This window comes from Clarias gariepinus, chromosome 2, assembly GCF_024256425.1.
Source record: "Clarias gariepinus isolate MV-2021 ecotype Netherlands chromosome 2, CGAR_prim_01v2, whole genome shotgun sequence".
Classification (NCBI taxonomy): Eukaryota; Metazoa; Chordata; class Actinopteri; order Siluriformes; family Clariidae; genus Clarias; species Clarias gariepinus.
The window spans coordinates 5944834-5965043 of NC_071101.1; the positions used below are offsets into that span (position 1 = coordinate 5944834).

Consider the following 20210-nt stretch of genomic DNA (forward strand, 5'->3'; position numbering starts at 1 on the left):
ATCATTAATAGGCTATTGTTAAAGCGCTATATAAGTACAATTTTATTGAATTGATTTGATTATAAAATGCTATTAAAATCTGCACTAGAATGCCAGACGTTTTTTTTATCATGTTTACTGTTTTTATTTGTGATAAATAATTTGATAAATAAATTGATAAGTACTATGTATAAACAATGACATTTTTTAATTTTCCTTACTTTTATGTACATACTATTAATTATCAAATCATTCGTGTAATATATTTGTTTATTTATCCAAATTTTTAGTCCAAAACTGTTTATATTTTAAATAATTAATTGTCAGCTAATTAATCAACTTAAAGCAAATTAAATCAGAGGAAACACAACAGTTTTTACACTATAACATGTGACACTTTGTGCTGCTCAGCGTCTCCGAGGCTGTGGGGCAACTGTAACGTAGGTCACACTGTCTTCATCTGATGATGTGTTTTTCTTAGCAGCAGCTCTGGAACCTCTGTTGTGTTGGACACTGGCATAATGAATGTTTTCTTCCTGTAAAGAGGGACAAAAAAAACATCTTATAACATCATTAAACAACTGATCTTCCCTATCGTAGTGTTTACTCCATGTGTACTATATTTCTGAATTTACTGAAAATAATAATACTTAATATAATTATACAGCAGCTCAGATGAAAACTGAACATTTACATGCTGTGGGTGGGATAACAAGTACTGAAGGTCATATAGCAGCACATACAGTACTGTATATTAAGTATATTATAAAGGCTGTTCTGTTTTGTAAAGTTAATGTGTACTATGTCATGAGCTGAACGGTACTGTGTGTCTTATATAGTGAGTAGAAAAATCTTCTCCTTTATTTTTAATTCATGAACATAATACAATTTAAAAATGACATTTTTATAACAAGTTTGAATTAATTAGAATGGACATTAACTAAATAGATCCATAGCTAATAATAATAATAATAATAATAATAATAATAATAATAATAATAAATATGTAAATAAATAAATAAATAAATAAAATCGGGTTAAACACTGCAAAACACATTATTAAAACCTGAAAAGAAAGTAGTGACCCTAAATTTTAAGAAAAATGTGGTGGAAAAAATTGTAGTGCTTTCCGTACAAGCCTGTAAATCTGTTGTGATCTAAATTTGCTTAAGTTAGTAAGGTTTAGGTTCAGAAACATTATAAGCCCCAAACATGAGGTCCGCTGACTACCTGAATATATTGATATATAACCAGGTTTGTCCATCAATTTCTTTCTTCCTTGATGACGCTAATTCTGAATCTCCTATGACCAATACAAGATCTTGGAGAGAAATTAAGCGACTATGGACTAAAATAAATGTTGCGACATGGCATAAGCTTATTGAAATTATGCCATGTTAAATGTGTGGGGTAATAAAAAAAATGTCGTCCAAAATGTTCCTTTTTTTATTTGGCAGTGTATGCACAAACATAAGTGCTTATAACTAATTAAAATTTTATTAATTAATTAATTACTTTATATTTTATTTTTAGTGTTTTTGAAATGGGGTTAATGTTATTCACGTGTGTGGTACAGCTGGTGCTCATGTTCACTTTGATCTTTGATACCACAACTATATAGGACCTTTAATAATCAAATACAGGGTCATGTTAGTTATTAAAGCCCATAATTATTAATCTGCAACACATTTTCTTTATCATTTCCTTTGAAGTGGAGTTTGTTATGTGACTAGGCAATTTCACAAAAACAGCCAAAAGACTAAAATCATTGATAAAACCCTATACATGAATCACTTTTCTCCGGAAATTATTATAACATGAAACAATTAAAAATATTTTGTAAAGGCATTTTTTACTTTAAATTTTAACCACATTTTAATATTATCTAAATAAATATTAAAATTATATATTATCTATCTCTGGTACCTTTTGACTTGGGTCTGTGGTGTTTCTGAAGCAACTGCATGACTCCTTTTCCCTTGACTTTTCTGAAAGGGAAAATAATTCAATTCGTTAAAAAAAAGAAATAAAATCATATTTTTTCTTTTTTATTATTTTTTTTCTATATTGTTTATTATTATACCTATATGATGTAAGTTAATGGTTGATGATATGTTATGTGAGCATGAAATTTACTTTAAGTAAAAGAAAAAAAAAGGCCATAAAGGCGTGGATGAGCGAGTTTGGTGTGAAAAAACTGTATATGACTGGCCTGCACAGTCCTGATCATATATGCATATGAAGGTGTGTCTAAATATATATATATATATATATATATATATATATATATATATATATTAAGAGTCATGTTGGAACAGAAAGGAGCCATCCCCAAACTTTTCCCGCAAAGTTGGAAGAAAAAATTTAGGAAAATGTCTTGGTATGCTAAAGCATTAAGAGTTCCTTTTACTGGAACTAAAGGGCTGAGCTGAACTTCTTAAAAACAACCCCACTTCATAATCTCCCTCCACCAAACTTTACACTTGGCACAATGCAGTCAGACAAGTTGGCAACCGCCAAATTCAGACTCGTCCATCAGATTTCCACTCCAGAGAACACGTCTCCACCACTCTAGAGTCCAGTGGCGGGGAGCTTTCCACCACTGCATCCAAAAAAGGTTTTATAAAGGTGATGCTAATCTAAAGGCCACATGAGGTTTGTAGCTATTGATTCTGCAGAAACTTAGCAACGTCTGTAAAATATGTGTCTCAGCATCTGCTGACCCCGCTCTGTGATTTTACGTGGCCTAACACTTCATAGCTGAGTTCTGTTGTTCCCAATCAATTCCACTTTATTATAATACCACTAATAATTTACTGTGGAATATTTAACAGCTAGAAAATTTTATAACTGAACTTATTGCACAGGTAGCATCCTATACTGTAACTGTACTTTGCTGGAATTCACTGAGAATTCTTGAGACTGACCCATTCTGGACCATTTTTGGATCCGCAGCACCTATATATAAATTAGAACCTGAGTCTTAAAAGGCTAGAAAAGAGTGAATTACAAAATAATGACTTTAGCTGTAATTTCATTTGTTGGTTCACTAATCCTATTGCCATTTCAGGGAGTTTGTCCTTGCCACTGTCGCAGACACCCTTGGCTTGATCCACAGGGACAATTCCATTATTATCTAAACACATTTTGACTTACTTATACACACTTCCATAAATGTTCTTTTTTTTTTTGTGAAGCTGCTTTGAGACAATGACCATTGTTTAAAGCCCTATATAAATTAAATTGAATTAAATTAAATTGAACTAATCCCACTTTGCTTTTTAAAAGGCAAGAATCTATGATTAGAAAAAGGTTTTAACAGAAACAATATAAACATTATTAACACAGCTAGCCCTGTTTAAATATTTTACTACTTAATGATGCAAATTAAAGATATTATATATAAACACACCTTTGAGTTTGCAGCAAAACACAAACATGCAGATGAAGTTTATTAGGATAGAGACCAGGCACACACACAGTGTAATCCCGAGCTCTGCTCCTGTAGACTGCTGGTTATCTGGAGCATCAGTTGAGTTACCAGAGTCTGTATGTTGATAACCTGAAATACACAAACAAAAAATGACATAGATATCAATTTTGCATTGTGAAGAGAAAAGCTTGTGTATGTACATGTTTGTGTATAAGGGTTTACACTAACCTGTAAAGTTGAGTCTGATGAGTTTCCCAAACTGAGTGTGTGTCGCATCATTTCGACCTCCACAGTAATAAAACCCCAGATCTGTCTCTCTAACTCCAATAATCACTAAACTGACTGAACTGCTGCTTTCTGTTGCATCAAAGTGACTCTTGTCTACATTATAACGAAGGGAAAAGGTTTTCTTCAGCTTCCATTCCTCAGCAGATATCAGCAGCTTCACCTCGTCAGTTCCCAGTCGATACCACGATATCTCAGGATAATTAGTGATGTTACAGGGCAGGGTGATGTTCTCTCCAGGATGGACAGATCTGACATCTGCTGAAGTGATCTCAAAAAGACACGGTGTAAAGAAAGCTGAAAGAACAACAGAATCAGTGAGTCCTTATTAAGTTATTGCTTCAGATCAGTTTTACTTCATAAATTACAATGTAGTTTATATATTACTGCATGCAATCCCTAGATATACATGACTAATAAATTACATATAAGGTCTCATATGAAAGAACAATTTCATCCTAAATACCATTCAATCTTTTAACAATTTTGTATAATGTACTCCTATCAGGTATTTTTCATGTAAAATAAACTCACTAAACAGCATCTGCAGTGTAAAAAGCTCCAGGAGATCGGCCATTTCTTGCTGACGTGCTCCAGTGGGCTACAAGGTGGTGATGTGGTGCATTTTCAAACTGACTTAATTAAGTTAAAACCTCTTTGGTCCTACTGTTTGTCTTTACTTCCTGTTTAGCTGTACACACCATACATCCTGTTTTGTCAAGTGTCTAGTGAGCAGCTAATCCTATTTTATTTCTCAAAACGCACATACAAACCAACCTCTTATATACATTAATCAGTTTATCAATTTACATAACCAAGAAAAATAAATAAATTATTAAATTATTATTAAGGAATCTATTATTAAGCTTTTGCTTCCTCTTGCATTGAGTTTGGACAGAATGGTCAATGGTCAATATAAGCTGGTGTAAAACACAGTAGCACTACAGAAGTAACCAAAAAAAGTTAGTGTAAGCTAATTAGCTAATTAATATGTAAAATTACAATACTAAGGCTCACATTCCACTACGCCGAATCTAGATGATGCAAATTCATTATAAATACTGAAGAGCTTGTTAGAGTATGGTAACGGCGGCTTACAGCCTCTTTTGGGCTCTGTATGAATTCTGATATGAATGTAGTTATTGTCGGGGGGAGACTAAAGTATATTCAAAAATTTCAGCTGCCCCTATCGACATTAACACCTCATTAATGCCTTGGTATTGACTCATTTCGAGTCATTATTGATTTTAAAGCGCATTTATGAAGTTTGGCAGACAAAAATCATATTTTCATACAGTGGAAGCTTAGATTGAGACTAACCCAGTTTGGGAGCTTTCCACAAGACGGGCAAAAATCATTATAAATTTTTACTTGAAAAACGAGCGAGTCTTGATTTACGAATATCATCGAGTATCATGTGGTAGGCATGTGCTTCTTGTTTGGATGCCGAGCATCACATGATCACAACCGAGCCAACGGTTCTTCCCTTTCTCACGCTGGGGAATTGTGAGTAATCGTTTTCCATGCTTGCGCGTCTTGTGCCAGATAGCCAGAGAAAAAAGGTAGCTCAGAGACAAAAACGGTGTTAAGTTTAAACTTTATCGGCTTTTCTTAGCGTCACAAAAACACAATACAAAAACACAAGCAAAACGAAAGAAAAGTGCAAAAGTTGAAAGTGCTTCAGGAGGAGAGAAGCTAAAACGCTCCTATTCCATCTTCGTCTTCTCACACGTCTCTGCAGCGCACACTCTGGGGGAGGGGTAGCACACCTTCAAAGGGCAACAGACATACATGGATACATGCAATAGTATATAACGTTGTAATGGCCATTGCAGATTCACCCCCACAGAGAAGAGGCTGTCCCCAGCCATACACAACACAAGGACAACATTTGAAATTCCAATTTCATACATGAAAACATTGAATTACAAAAATCTGATCCATGCCATACCCTCAAGGGCACATACCAACATGTCAGTGAAAAACCCCTCAACACCGTGCATACTGACAAAACAAACTACAAAATAAAAATATACATTGTTTTGTACCTTACAGTACAAGGCTGTGCAACGAACATCACCTGCCAACATACATGTGAACATTGGGAACAGTGCTATCAGGAATAGTTAAATATACAATGAAACATAGATAAATATATACCATCGTAACACCATAGACCCTTAAGTCATCATAACCCCTACCGCTTAAAATCAAGTCTGTTGGTATGGTATTCATTAGTCCATTTCTGTTGTGACCAATCTGTAGTAACTCTTGAAGCAAGTCTAGGTCTGAGGTCATAGCAATGAGTTTGTCTAGCATCATCACAGTTATGGTAATAAAGATCATGTGTAGAAATGTCAAAGTCAGCAACAGGGGCAAAACTAATGCTGTCACCTGTGGCTACATCATAAACATTGTCACTCAAAGAATCGCAAGTAACATTCGATTACAGTACAAAATGAGATGGAGACACTGGTATGGTATGAAAGGTTGCATGTTAACAACATGAAAAATACCCGCCTCTTCGCCTGTATCCAGCTTTCTGAGCCTGTATTTCACGTCAGACAAAACATGAGTGACACAGTAAGGGCCAGAATAAAGTGGTGCCAGATTAGCTTTAAAATCCGTAAGCACATCAGACTTTGGGTAATTTCTTACTCTAATAAGGTCATCAATTGAATAATGAACACAACGTCTTTACTTATCATACTGTAGTATTCCTTTCTTTTCACATGGTTAACTTCCAAGCTCGCCTTTGCTTCCCGTAATGAAGATCGCAACTGTTCCAGGTAAGTAATGTCAATGTCAAGCTCTTCATCTCCATCTGGTTGAGAAGGTGGTGCAAAGGGACATTTTGCAAAATGGCTGCAATTAATTTTGTTTAGAAAGACTCTCTGTTCTTATATGTCTATTGTTATTATTAAAGAGAACAGCACAAACAACAGCTCAAGGGCTTGTAAAAACCTTTTTATTTTTAACTGTAAAAATGTCAATTTTGGAGTCAGTGGTCCGAGCACAACGTAATAATCTTTGTATAATAAAATGACTCATGGCATGAATCTACACGAGGCCCTCCAGTTTCAAATAATCATTTAATGCTGAACCCAAACAGCAAAACAAATAAAAAATTAACATATTAATAATCTAAAGAAAAATAATGTCAACTTTATTGTATAAGTTTTATTCCCAAAATATGTGTGGCATAGCTGCCAACTTAAAGGCATGGTTTTTACATGCACACGCATGCGACGCCCCCGGTGCGCATACACTTTACCCTGCAACACTCAGGTTCTGTGTATTCCAGAAGAAAAAGCATTGAGTTTAATCATGCACAAAACATCTCTATTCATATTCACGGCAACATTTAAGAGATAACACACTTGATTATGTCACATCTGAGCCACCTCAGCCCTGGGGAATAAGATCTGACTTACCGGATTACTGAGCCATCACTTTGTCTCCCCCTAGTGTGTCTAGTAATTGTTCCCTATTAAGTTTTACTAACACCAAATTAAAGTCACCTGTGTCTACCTCGTGTGTCTCACTATTTAACCCAGTCGAACCCATACCACTTCGTCTGGTCACCGTTGTGCAACCTCATGTTTTGTGTCACTAACCTCTTTGTGTGTATGTGTTTATTCTTCCCCCCCCAGGACTGAGCAGAGGCTGCAGGCGCAGGTGTTTTACATTTTGAAGAATCTTCCTAAAAGTCAATGTCAAGGCTGAAAGAATATTAGCCCTCGTGTTTTCGTTTCAAGGATGATCTAAGTTATTCCTAGTTTACTTTTCTCATGTGAGCCCGCCTGCAGACCCAGCCTGGGGATTCGACCAGCTTGTCATTTTGTTTTCTTTTCCATTTTTTAAACTTATAACAATCAATAAATTTGTTGTACTTCCCCCTGCATCTGCGTTCGCTTTTTCCATAATGTAAGACATGACAGATAACCAGATCGAGTTTCAATAGCGATGTTCGGTTAACTGGTAGAGGAGGAGGCGTCGCAGTTATTCACAATGATAATTTGACTATTGTACAAAAACACGGACACAAATTTAATTCATTTGAAATTCTTTATAGTAACATAAGTGTATTTAACTATATTAAGTCAGCTCAGTCGATCCCGCTAATTGTCATTTACAGACCTCCAGGGCCGTACTCGGAATTTCTTAGTGAATTTGCAGATTTCCTTTCAAATCTAGTCGTTTCTGTAGACAAAGTGTTAATTGCTGGAGATTTTAATATTCATTTTGAAAACCCAGAAGACCCTCTGAGAACTGCATTTATGTCTATACTGGACTCGGTAGGAGTAAATCAGTGTGTAGTAGGACCCACTCATAAAGCAGGTCACACTTTAGATTTAATAATATTATTTGGATTAAGTATAAGAAATTTATTCACAATACCACTATCTGAAGTTATCGAAGATCACTATCTTGTCTCAATTCAAGTGTGTCACAATAATAATGTACACACAGCGCCGTGCTACCGTATGAAACGTAAATTCACATCAACTACCAAACAGAGTTTTATCAGTAATCTCCCAGAGTTCCCAACCTCGATTAGATCACCGTCTGACCCCACAGAACTCGATCAGGCGACTGAATATTTAGAGTCGACATTTCGCTATACCTTAGATAATGTAGCTCCAGTCAAAAGAAAAATTATTAGAGATAAAAAACTTGCTCCCTGGTATAACGATCACACGCGCACTTTAAAACAGACCGCTCGGAAATTAGAACGTAAATGGCGTCAAACTAAATTACTAGTATTTCAAATAGCATGGAAGGAGAGCATCCTGAACTATAGAAAAGCTCTTAGTGTAGCTAGATCAACATATCTCTCCACTCTTATAGAAAATAACAAAAATAATCCTAGATTCTTATAATGCTGTAGCCAAATTAACCAGAAATAAGACCACTGCAGAAATCTCCACAACAACATCATGCAATAGTGAGGACTTCATGAACTTTTTTAATAATAAAATTGTAAATATTAGGCATAAAATTGAGGTTTTGAAACCGAACAATGTAATTGATGCAGATGTTAATCTAGCCATGTCAGATCAGAACCTAGAATACTTTACTCCCCTTGAAGAGAATAAACTAATTTCACTCATCTCTTCTTCAAATTCATCAACCTGTATATTAGATCCTGTACCGACACATTTTCTTAAACAGATAGTACCAGCAATAATAGAACCCCTGTTGAGAATAATTAATTCTTCACTCAGCATTGGATATGTTCCAAAATCTTTTAAATTAGCAGTTATCAAACCAATAATTAAGAAACCTGACCTCGACCCCTGTCAGCTGTCCAGTTACAGACCAATATCAAACCTCCCCTTTATCTCTAAGATTCTGGAAAAGATAGTAGCGGAGCAGCTATGCTCATATATACATAGAAATGGCATACATGAACTGTATCAGTCAGGATTTAGGCCTCATCACAGTACAGAGACAGCGCTCGTTAAAGTAGTAAATGACATTCTATTGGCCTCTGATCAGGGTTGTGTAACTATGCTTGTATTACTTGAACTCAGTGCAGCTTTTGACACAGTTGATCACGCTATTCTTCTTCACAGATTAGAAAATGTAGTGGGAATTAAGGGTACAGCCCTCTCCTGGCTCAGATCCTATCTGACCCATCGTTATCAGTATGTAGACTTAAATGGTGATTATTCTGCATGTTCTCTAGCGGAGTTTGGCGTTCCGCAGGGTTCAGTTTTAGGTCCACTGCTTTTTTCCCTTTACATGCTTCCTCTGGGCAACATAATCCGTAAGCATGGTATAAGTTTTCATTGTTATGCTGACGATACACAGTTATATGTCTCAGCAAAACCTGATGAGAAAAAACAGCTTACTAAAATTGAGCATTGTGTGCAGGACATAAGAAATTGGATGCTAATTAACTTCCTTCTGCTAAATCCGGGTAAGACAGAAGTTCTAGTCATAGGACCGCATACAGCTAGGAGTAAAATTTTAGATCACACCGTAACTTTAGATGGCCTTTCTGTTCCATCAAATGCAACAGTGAAAGACCTTGGTGTGATTATTGATTCCAGCCTTTCATTTGAAGCACATGTAGATAATATTACCAGGATAGCATTCTTTCACCTCAGAAATATTGCCAGAATAAGAAATTTATTGTCGCTAAACGACGCAGAAAAACTAGTTCATGCTTTTATCACCTCTAGGTTGGACTATTGTAATGCCTTACTGTCTGGTTGTTCAGCTAGATGCATAAATAAGCTTCAGCTAGTCCAGAATGCAGCAGCGAGAGTCCTCACCAGAACCAGAAGATATGAGCACATCACCCCTATCTTATCTTCACTTCATTGGCTCCCTGTGAAATTTCGCATTGATTTTAAAATACTACTCTTGACATATAAAGCATTAAATGGTCTCGCGCCGCAGTACCTGAGCGAACTGCTAGTGTATTACGATCCGCCACGCCTACTTCGATCAAAGGATGCAGGCTGCTTGTCAGTACCGCGTATTATGAAAAATACAGCTGGGGGCAGAGCTTTTTCTTACAAAGCCCCAAAGTTATGGAATAGTCTTCCAAATAGTGTTCGGGACTCAGACACAGTCTCAGTGTTTAAGTCCAGGCTAAAAACCTATTTATTTAGCCAAGCATTTTTATAAATAGATTTGCCATAGGTAAAGGAGCAGATCTGGGGGACTCATGGACGTAGAGTATTATGGTGAACTGGTATGTTTGGATGCTGTCTTCCTCACTCTCATTGATCACTCAGGTTTGCTGACGGTGAGGTGATTGTTTGCTTTACATGTCAGGAAGCCCTCATGTTTGTGTTTCCTTCTGGCTCTCCCTTTTAGTTATGCTGTCATAGTTAGTCCTGCCGGAGTCTCTGCTTGCACTCTACAGTTAATATACATTCACACTATACATTGTGTGACTGTGGCATACCTAACTGCCATCTCTCCTCTTCTTCTCTTCCCCCCCCCCTCTTTCTCTTTCCTCTCTCCTACTGTCTCCCCCTTTCACCATTTCTCTCTCTCTCTGTCGAGCTACACATGTCGTTCCTGAGCTGCCAGTGATCCAGACTCCCTTTGCCCTCCGGACCTGTCTGACCCATCCTGGTGCCCCGCTTCTGGCTGAAGATCTCGTCACATGGATGCCCCGTGTGTCTCTCTGGGATGCGTCTGGTGTCTGGGAATGATTCTCTCTACCTAGAAAATGGTTCTGGCCTTGACTGGTGTTGGCAACTGTTTCTCTGGGGACTTGACAGTTCGATAGTTCATGACTTGAACTTCTTACAAGTCTACCTGGGTCTTCAATAACTACCTGGACTCCATATTAACATCAATTAACATCAGCTATTATAGCTGAACTGCCTCCCACCCTACACACTGTATAAATGCAGATCAATTCCTGCTCTCAGTTTCCCCCAGATGAGGATGGGTTCCCTGTTGAGTCTGGTTCCTCTCAAGGTTTCTTCCTATTACCATCTCAGGGAGTTTTTCCTTGCCACTGTCGCCCTCGGCTTGCTCACCAGGGACAAACTGACCATTTTGATTCATACAAATTCACATTTCATACAAACTTAAATAATTCTTTTGACTATGTAAAGCTGCTTTGCGGCAATGAAAATTGCTAAAAGCGCTATACAAATAAAATTGAATTGAATTGAATTGAATGTTCCTTGTTAATTTTTTTTTAATTAAACAGTCTTTTTTCGTTAATGTGAGTGTGTGAAGCTCAAATAAGAGAGGCGGAAGGGTTATTGTGTAAGACGAGAAGAGGGGGGGAGGATCTCAGTCCTCCTCTCCTCTTACTTCACACATACACACATACACAAACACCAAACACACAGCGTCTGCGCGCACAAACGGAAACTCTTATCTGTCTGCATTTATTTTTACTTTTTTAAAATCTTAAGTGCAGGTACATTTGTTTTATTATTACTTTATATTTTGTATTAATTATCTGTAATTTTTGGGTTGGGGAATAAATAATTTGAGTTTCCATTATTTCTTATGAGGAAATATGGTTTACGAATTTGTTGATTTACTAGCCTGCTTCTGGAACCAATTATGCTTGCAATCCAAGGTTCCACTGTAATAAATATTGTATCTGTTAATATTTTAGGACTATATATATATATATATATATATATATATATATATATATATATATATATATATATATGTGGGTAGTTTAAGTCTAATTTAGTTTTATCCTTTTTGTAACATATAATCTGTGTATTTTATATCCATATGTTGTTCAAAAATTGTTAATCATATGTTGTTCAAAAACTGTGTATTTTATGTTCCAACACTATGCATTTTGTATGTTTTAAAGCTCAGTTGCATTGTGCATGTGAATGAAGAAGCAGATGTTACAACAAAATTATTGCAACATTTTATTAATTAAGTGGAAAAAAACAATAAAGCAATACACGTAAAACACTAAAAATAACAACAAAAAACAGACCATAAAAGCACTTTTACACTTAGCAATATTAATGTTCAATGGTGCTGCTGCTAGGAGACACTGCTGCCAATCAGTGTATGACTGGATACACCCACAATGTTCTTTTTTTAATTTTTTTACATTATCCAGTTCTCAAATGAATAAAACAAAAAAAGAATAAAGGAAATGTTTTAAATTGTATATTACAAGTCATATATCTTTGGTCGAATAAACATTCGAACAAAGAGAGGGACTTCCTTCAACTTTTAAGATTTTCTTGACATGCACTGAAACAAATGAAAAGCCAACAGTAAGATCAATATTCATTAAAAGTTGTGTAAAAAACACATTTGAATAATTAACGCGCTGTCGTTTTTGGCCATAGTTCAAACTCTCACTTAAGATTAGATGTGGTCCTGCAGTCTTATTGGTTGGTGAAGACTCCACAGTTCAATTCAATTCAATTTTATTTATATAGCGCTTTTAACAACGGTCATTGTCTCAAAGCAGCTTCACAAAAATTAAAGCAGACTAATATACAGTTGTGCATATTTAAGCACTTCTCTGTTTTACGATGGAGATTAGAAGAGGAAGACATTGTTTTCATGCACACACGCTATTTGCTTTTACCTGCTTCCAGCTGGTTTCTGTTTGCTTTTTCAAAATAAGCCGACCCTGGCATTATTTAATAAACCGAGGATTCAGAATCACAAATTACAATTAAGCCTCTTATTATCAGTTTAATTAAATTAGGCATTTAATAGGAACCTATATCTCTTGAAACAAACAATAAACATGAAACCTATTCAGATACAGTACAGTATGTGATAGTCAGTAGTTATAATCATCTACATTTCAAGTCTCCTGACCTCATATGTTTCATCCCAGTAACCGGTACTATTTAATAGCTAATTAATTTCAATACAACTGCATTTTACTTCACAAAAACTAGTCTCACTGGATCATAACACCTTTCAAATGTTTGTGGTTAGCAGTTACTATCACGAGTAGGCAGTCTGTCCTTGACAGTTACATGCTATAATCAATTACTAAATATAATTATAAAGTTGATTAGATTAAATCTATCTATCGTCACACAGATAATCTATGTGAAGTCTTACAAAATTAGTCACGTTATCAGTACTTGCCCAACAAACCATCCATTTGCAGTGATTTAAAGGTTTAAATTAGCTTTAAAAATACAGAAAAAGCGAAAAGACACTCAATTATTTTGCAGGTTATTTGTTTAATTCAACAAGTTTGTAAAACACTTTAAGGCCATGTCCACATGTAGCCATTATTTTGAAAAACTAGGAAATTTAAGTAGGAGATTTTTCTACTTAATTTTTTAAAATAATTCTGTCCACAACTTACTTGTTAAAAATATCTTTGTCTACATAAAAATGCAAAACGCACTGTTAAGCCTAGACAAAACGTCATCACCAGTTGTGCTTTGTAGATGTCCGACGGGTCTCACCCAAAACCGCTATTGCTGTCTGTGGGGTCTGTGTCTACAGAGTTCTGTATGTAGCAGCAGTGAGCTTCATAGTACATTCAGGCACCTCTGTTGCTTAATGTAATGTGTGAGAAACTGCATGTGTATGTACATGCATGTAAAAAGTCCAGTAAGCAACGTTAACTGTTTACGTTAACAGTTTACGTTAACAGTTTACTGTACGCAAGTCCACCACAGCACAAAATATCCTCATAAACAAAGCTGATGTCAAATCAAGGAGACTGACACACAGACAATTACATCATCAGCACACAGGGTGACGTTACAACAAGCCAAAATCTCTGTTTCCCTTGTTCACACAACGCCACTGAAAATAGAGTTTTAGAAAATCTTCACTTTGGACATTTTCCAATAGCTCAGTTTTCAACGAACAAAACTGCATTTGCACGAAAGGACAAAACCTGTTTTTTAGAAATACCTAACTACATATGGACATGGCCTTAAACTAAAGAAAATCTTTAAATGTCATGATCTGAATCGGCGTGCATGACCGGGGAGACCTGTGTGTCAAAGCTTTCCTATGAGGTGTCGATATAGATTTTAAATCAAACTTTACCCATACACACAAGCATAAAACACTTGCATACACATATATGAAACAGTCACACATACATGTATACTACCGTCAAACATATGACGCCTCATATCTTTTCCAGCCAATAGTTTCACCAAAAGGTTCATTACATGAAGCACCATTTAAGGCTCGTTATACTGACATCTAGTGGACAGATTTGTGTAGCAAAAGCACAATGGACATGTAGCGGCAAGTAACATTGAATTCATTATTGACTGTGGTGTGTCAGTTGTGTGTTTGTGGTTTGAAAATCCACTGTCTGAGGGCAAATGTTTATCCACATAATCATCATCTCTGAATCTTTAAAAATTAAATCAAGAACTGGTACAGAAAAGAAAAGTGAAGAACAAATAAGAAGTCATTATATTTCTTTCTTTTTTTTAAACATGAATACAACTAACAAGCTCTTTGGAATCTTTAAACAGAATATAGATATAAATTTACTATTACGTGTTAAGGATTCAATAGTTTTCAGTTCATTTATAATGTTAATCTCTTTAGTTTCAGCTATTCAGCTAATTACTGTAGGTTTCTTAGTTAGCTAGTAGGTTCTTGTTAATTTATGTTGTATGTAGCACCTCGGTCCTGCAGGAACATTGTTCTGTTTCACTGAACTGTATATGGTTGGAATGACAATAAAAGTCTACTTGACTTGAATACACAAATCATGTGATTAAACACACAATATAGAAAATAAATTGAAGAGGGTGTTATGCGCTAAAATGCCCCCCTGCCACGGATTCCTCCCCCTACATAATCTTTATCAAATATTATATTAGGACATACATTCATAGGTTTATTATTATCAAATATATTATTACTATTATAATTAACCAGGCACGTGACAGCCGTCGAGACAATTAATACAAATCCCCCAAAATTATTATTTTATGGCACATTTATTTTGCAGGGGTTTGTCAATGTACAAATAACAAATTATTTATCAAAAATTACACTAAATAAATATTGTTTGTGGTAAAAAATTACACGAAACAATTTTTATTATAAAATAAGCAATATAAAAATATACATGTTGTATATGAAAAAAAACTCTCCTATACATTGTTTATATTGCTTATTTTATAATCAAATTCGTTTGTTATAATTCGTCATTTGTAAACCATAAACCTATGAATTTATGTTCTAATATATTATTTAAAAGAGATTATTTAGGGCGGGGCAAGCCGTGGCAGGGGGTATTTTAGAGCATAACACCGGCAAAAGCGAAACTACACGCGCTTCGAGGCTTCAAGAAATTCCCCTTCTGTTTCAGAGCCTGATAGTGAAACTAAATGTCCCTGAATCCTGGATTTGTAGACGAGTAACTGTCGCTGAACTCTGTTAGTGAATCTCCGCCACTAATCGGAACCTGAATGCCGGAGCGCGAATATCGAACGTCTGACTTCACCGAGGTGAGTTTTGTTTGAGTTCCGATCTTAAGTCTTCCATCGTGTACATTAGTGATTTAAGCGCCGAGTGAATTCCCTTGTTTGTAACTGACTTCCCTCTTTCCATATCTAGTTATTGGTTCCACCGTGAGCCCTTGTTTTGTTAGTGGATGTTACAGTTCATGTCATGTAGCAGCAGCACTGCGGAAAATAACACTAGAGCTTAACTATGTGTAGTTTTGGGACGAAGCAGAACTGAGCTGAACTGAACAGTTTTGCTTTCATTTGTACACTGGTACACCGGAGAATGTTTGGTCTACTGTGTCAGTTCATGTATTGCTAATTTATTTAGTGATACTTTCAATCGTGTCACTGTGGGTTATATTTACAGTTTAACGACTGGTTAGTGTTAGCAATTAGCTTGTTAGCAAACGCTGTTAGCGGTTAGCATGCTAGGAACTAGTGTGTTAGCGGTTAGCATAAGTGAGTTAGCACAGACCCATTCAGCAACTTCTCATGAGGCTATTTATGGTCAGTGTCACTAATCACTAGTCATGGGATGGTCTGTGCCGATACGTTAAATCACGTGTCGAGAAAATCAGTAACTGTTAGTGAAGCGCTTTTTGAGGCCCGTATTGTTTACAGTGACTGACGTCATGACTGACGTTTGAAGCCTCGCTGCGATTGACGGTTCAGGAGGTGGTTCGTATCCTCCCGTCATGTATTGATGACAGATATAAAGCCCAAGGTCTTTTTTAGGTTTTATTTTTTAGGTGCTCTGAATGTTATTGCTGATGTATATTTTCTTTAGTATTATAGGTCTTTTGCTGTGTTGTTTTTTGTGTTCACTGTCTTGTTTTGTAAATATCTGTGCAATACTGTACATATACAAAAAGATATAAAGCCAGATGAATCTCTGCACAATTTGTGGGAAAGATTGTTTTTAAATTAATAAAGTGTCTCCGCTGCACCCCTACAACTACAGTTGCACAAGCACTTCCCTTCCTTCTTTACTGCCTCAGTTTGAAAAGAGTTAATCACATCCTGCCAGACTCACATCCACTAAGAGCCTATAATGTCTTCTTCTTATTATTGTTATTATTTGTAGTATTATTATTTCTTTACTCATTAACATTGCCCCAGTTGGAAAACTGGTTTGTGTGCAAATGAAGTCTCAAGAAATGAACCCTTCTGTGAACTAATTGGCTTGAAGACTTAAGAGCTTCATGAAGCTTCATCTAGCCATCATTACTAATTAGCCTCATGCAGGGAAGTTGCACATACAAGCTTGGCACAGGTTTTACACCGGATGCCCTTCCAGACGCAACCCTCACAATTTTATCCGGGTTTGGAACCGGCACTGCTGGGAATCGAACTCGGGCCTTTCGCATGGCAGGCGGCACACCTACCACTTTAATAAAGTTGCTAAACATTATTAAATTGATTTATTCTCATAGAATGTATTTAAGTAACGGGTTATTATTTGAGTTTAAGGAAGTTATTTGAGTGAGTGAGGTACATTGTGAGTTTGTATATTTTAATATGTGTGCGTGTGTGTGTGTGTGTGTTTAGATAAATGTTAATGCATATGTGGATGTACGAGTATGTTTATATGGGAATACATGTAAATACATGTATAATGTATTTACATGTATTTACATTGTAGCCAGTGGTAGCTCAGTGGTTAAGGCATTGGACTACGGTTCGGAAGATCCCAGGTTCAAACCCCACAACCATCAAGTTGCCACTGTTGGGCCCTTAACCCATATATATATATATTTATATATATATAACATTATATAAAAATATTTTAGAATAAACAGAAATAAAATGTTTAATGGTACCAATCAAATCAGACTTCATAATTACTTTAAGTGTAATTCACAAATTTACTGAATATATTATGCTTGTATGTGTATATGTGTTTGTATGTGAATATATTATATACAATATATTATATACGTACAGTGAAACCTCGGATTACGAGTAATGCAGTTTACGAGTGTTCGACAAGACGAGCAAAGATTTTTAAAAAATTTTGACTTGAAAAATGAGCATTGTCTTGGTTTACGAGCACCGAGTATCATGTTTCATGCATGCGCTTCTTGTTTTGACGCCGAGCGTCACGTGATCTCAACTGAGCCAACGGTTTTTCTCTCTCTTGCCCTGCGGAATCGTCTCCACTGCTGGGTCTTAGTGCTCGTCTCTTACTGGTATAATCAACATCCGTGCACGAGTGTACTGTTTACTATAACACTGTGACCACATGGGTGTGTAAAACATATTTTATTATATTTTATATAAAGGGTCGTGATACCGCGACACTCGTGTGATCATTTGGTCACACCGGTAAAGATATCAAGGCCAAGACAAAGCGCGCAGAAGAAGACACAGGCAAAGCCCAAGCCTCTGTCGGTCTAAGACATCAGCGAGAAAGAGAGAGAGGGAGAAAGTGAGGGAGAGCGACGCGCATCAGTTTAGCGCTGCACAAACTCTACTCTCTTTCTTCCTATAAATCCTCGGTAAGGGCATAAGCCCTGAGAGGATCTTTAGTTTTTTGTTTTAGTTTCCAGAATCCCATCCGTTCTCGCGTAGACGGCGCCGCTCTGTTTATTTTGTGTTTTCAGGTTTTTTTTGGTTTCCTTTTAAGTTTCTTAATTAATAATCCCACGTTATCTCGAAACGGAAATGTCTTTCCATGTCTGTCATAAGCTCTCACAAAAACTCCTATTTTACTGACCCCCTCTAAAGCCCTGCGTCAGGGCTCTTATCATCAGTAAAACATCTCGTGGTGCGTATTTCCACACCGCACTGTAACAATACAATTAAGAGAAAAATTTAAATGAATGATGTCTTGAAACATAATGCAGTAACTCTTTATTCATTTGAACACACTAAAGGTGTTAATGTTTCATACATTTCTTTATTTGTCCTTTCTGTTTGTGCTTAGGTTTCACTGTTTTCCATATACATAAAACGTTTGGACAACAATGTCCCGGAAGCGATATTAAATAAGGAGAATACACAATTTTGTTTCAATACAGTTTTATTAAATATAGCAGAAAATATATAGCAAATGGTCACTGAAATAGCTGGAATGTGATTGTGAATTTATGACTGAAATAAAGCTGTTCATCGGCGTGCATGAACCCGCGGCTCGCACTTTTTTTATAGCGTTTTTATCAAGTGGCTGATATCAAGTTCAGCGTGCGATTTATCGATAAAATGCAGACATATTCCACCAGAAAGTCATCGCCTCTCGCAATAATGCAGATCAAACATAATACACCTGTCCATAAATAAAATGGAATATTTAAGCATATACGCAAGGGTATTCCACTTAAACATTACAGATTAAAACAAGGAGAGTACCGTAGACGTGCTGAGCTTCAGTTCATTGTGATGTGGACAAATGGTCTAGGAAGGAAACAGGGTTTGTTATTTTACAAAATCAATAAATTTACTGAATATATTTAAATTACACTCAAAGTATCAAATCCAACTATAAAGTCTGGTTTAATTGGTATCATTAAACATTTTATTTATGTTTATGTTTATGTTTTGGTAGCGAAATACATTTTAGGTAGAGACGTCTGCTCGGTCTCGTTAAATAGTTTTAAACCCTTCAATTCCCTGGATTCCCCCAGCAGTGAAACCGGTTTGATAACTTCACACCTATCGTAAATGAAAGGTAAGAAGAGGTATTACAGTAACTGAGGGTTCTGTGGGTGTCGGAGTGCGCTGTATTCAGCGAATAGACTGAAACAAAATCATGTTTGCTTCAGCATTGAAAACAATATTGTATTAGGCTAACTTTATTAAAGAATGTTTACTTTTGTATTTTTTTACTTTTTCGTCTTTTTTCACACGCGCGGGCATCTTTAAATTTGAACAGAAAATAATAGTGGGCTGGTAGGAATGTTATTTTTTATATAACTTAAACAGCTGAAAGAAGTTAAATATACACAATACATTAATAATTGCGTTTGCTTTACATTTGAGCACTCATTGAGTTTTTTTTTCATTTTATATACCATATCATATATTTGTGTTTAATAAGGTTTTATTAGATTTTACAACATTACATGCAGTTTGTAATTTACTTGCGATTGTACTTTTAAAATGTAATCAACGTATCTACAGTATAAGCATATTTAACTACTTTAGCAGTGAATAAGAAATTTGGTCGGTCTGGCTTTTAGATAAAGTCCTTATTTGATATAATCAATTATCTTATTATAAATATGATTCTTTATATTCTTGTCGAGTATAGTCCTTCAGAGCAAGCACTGTGTCAGAAGATTCTGCGGAATCTCTTCTCACCTTTCATTCAGGTGGGAATTTATCAAACTGTGTGCGCTGTTGGCAAATACTGTAGGGGGGTTTAGATAACCTAACAAGACAGAGCGGATGTCTATACCTAAATTTTAAATTTTCCCCTGCAAAACATAAAATAGATATGAAAAAAATGTTAACGATTAATGATAGCAATTAAAATCAGACCTAATAGTTGGATTTGATACTTTTCTTTTTATTTACTGTATGGACAGTAGTTTATCTATCGAGTAGCCTATATATTTGTGTTTGTTGTACTTGTGGGGGGG

General features: G+C 35.9%; 1 long non-coding RNA gene across 1 annotated transcript; it reads right to left on the reverse strand.

The window, feature by feature from the left end:
• Positions 1-395: 395 nt before the first annotated feature.
• On the reverse strand, positions 396-3530 carry LOC128545741 (uncharacterized). The gene is made up of 3 exons (XR_008365885.1): positions 3392-3530; positions 1906-1967; positions 396-515 (listed from the first exon to the last, which is right to left on the reverse strand). It is a non-coding gene; the product is annotated as an uncharacterized LOC128545741 (long non-coding RNA).
• Between the last annotated feature and the right edge of the window lie 16680 nt (positions 3531-20210).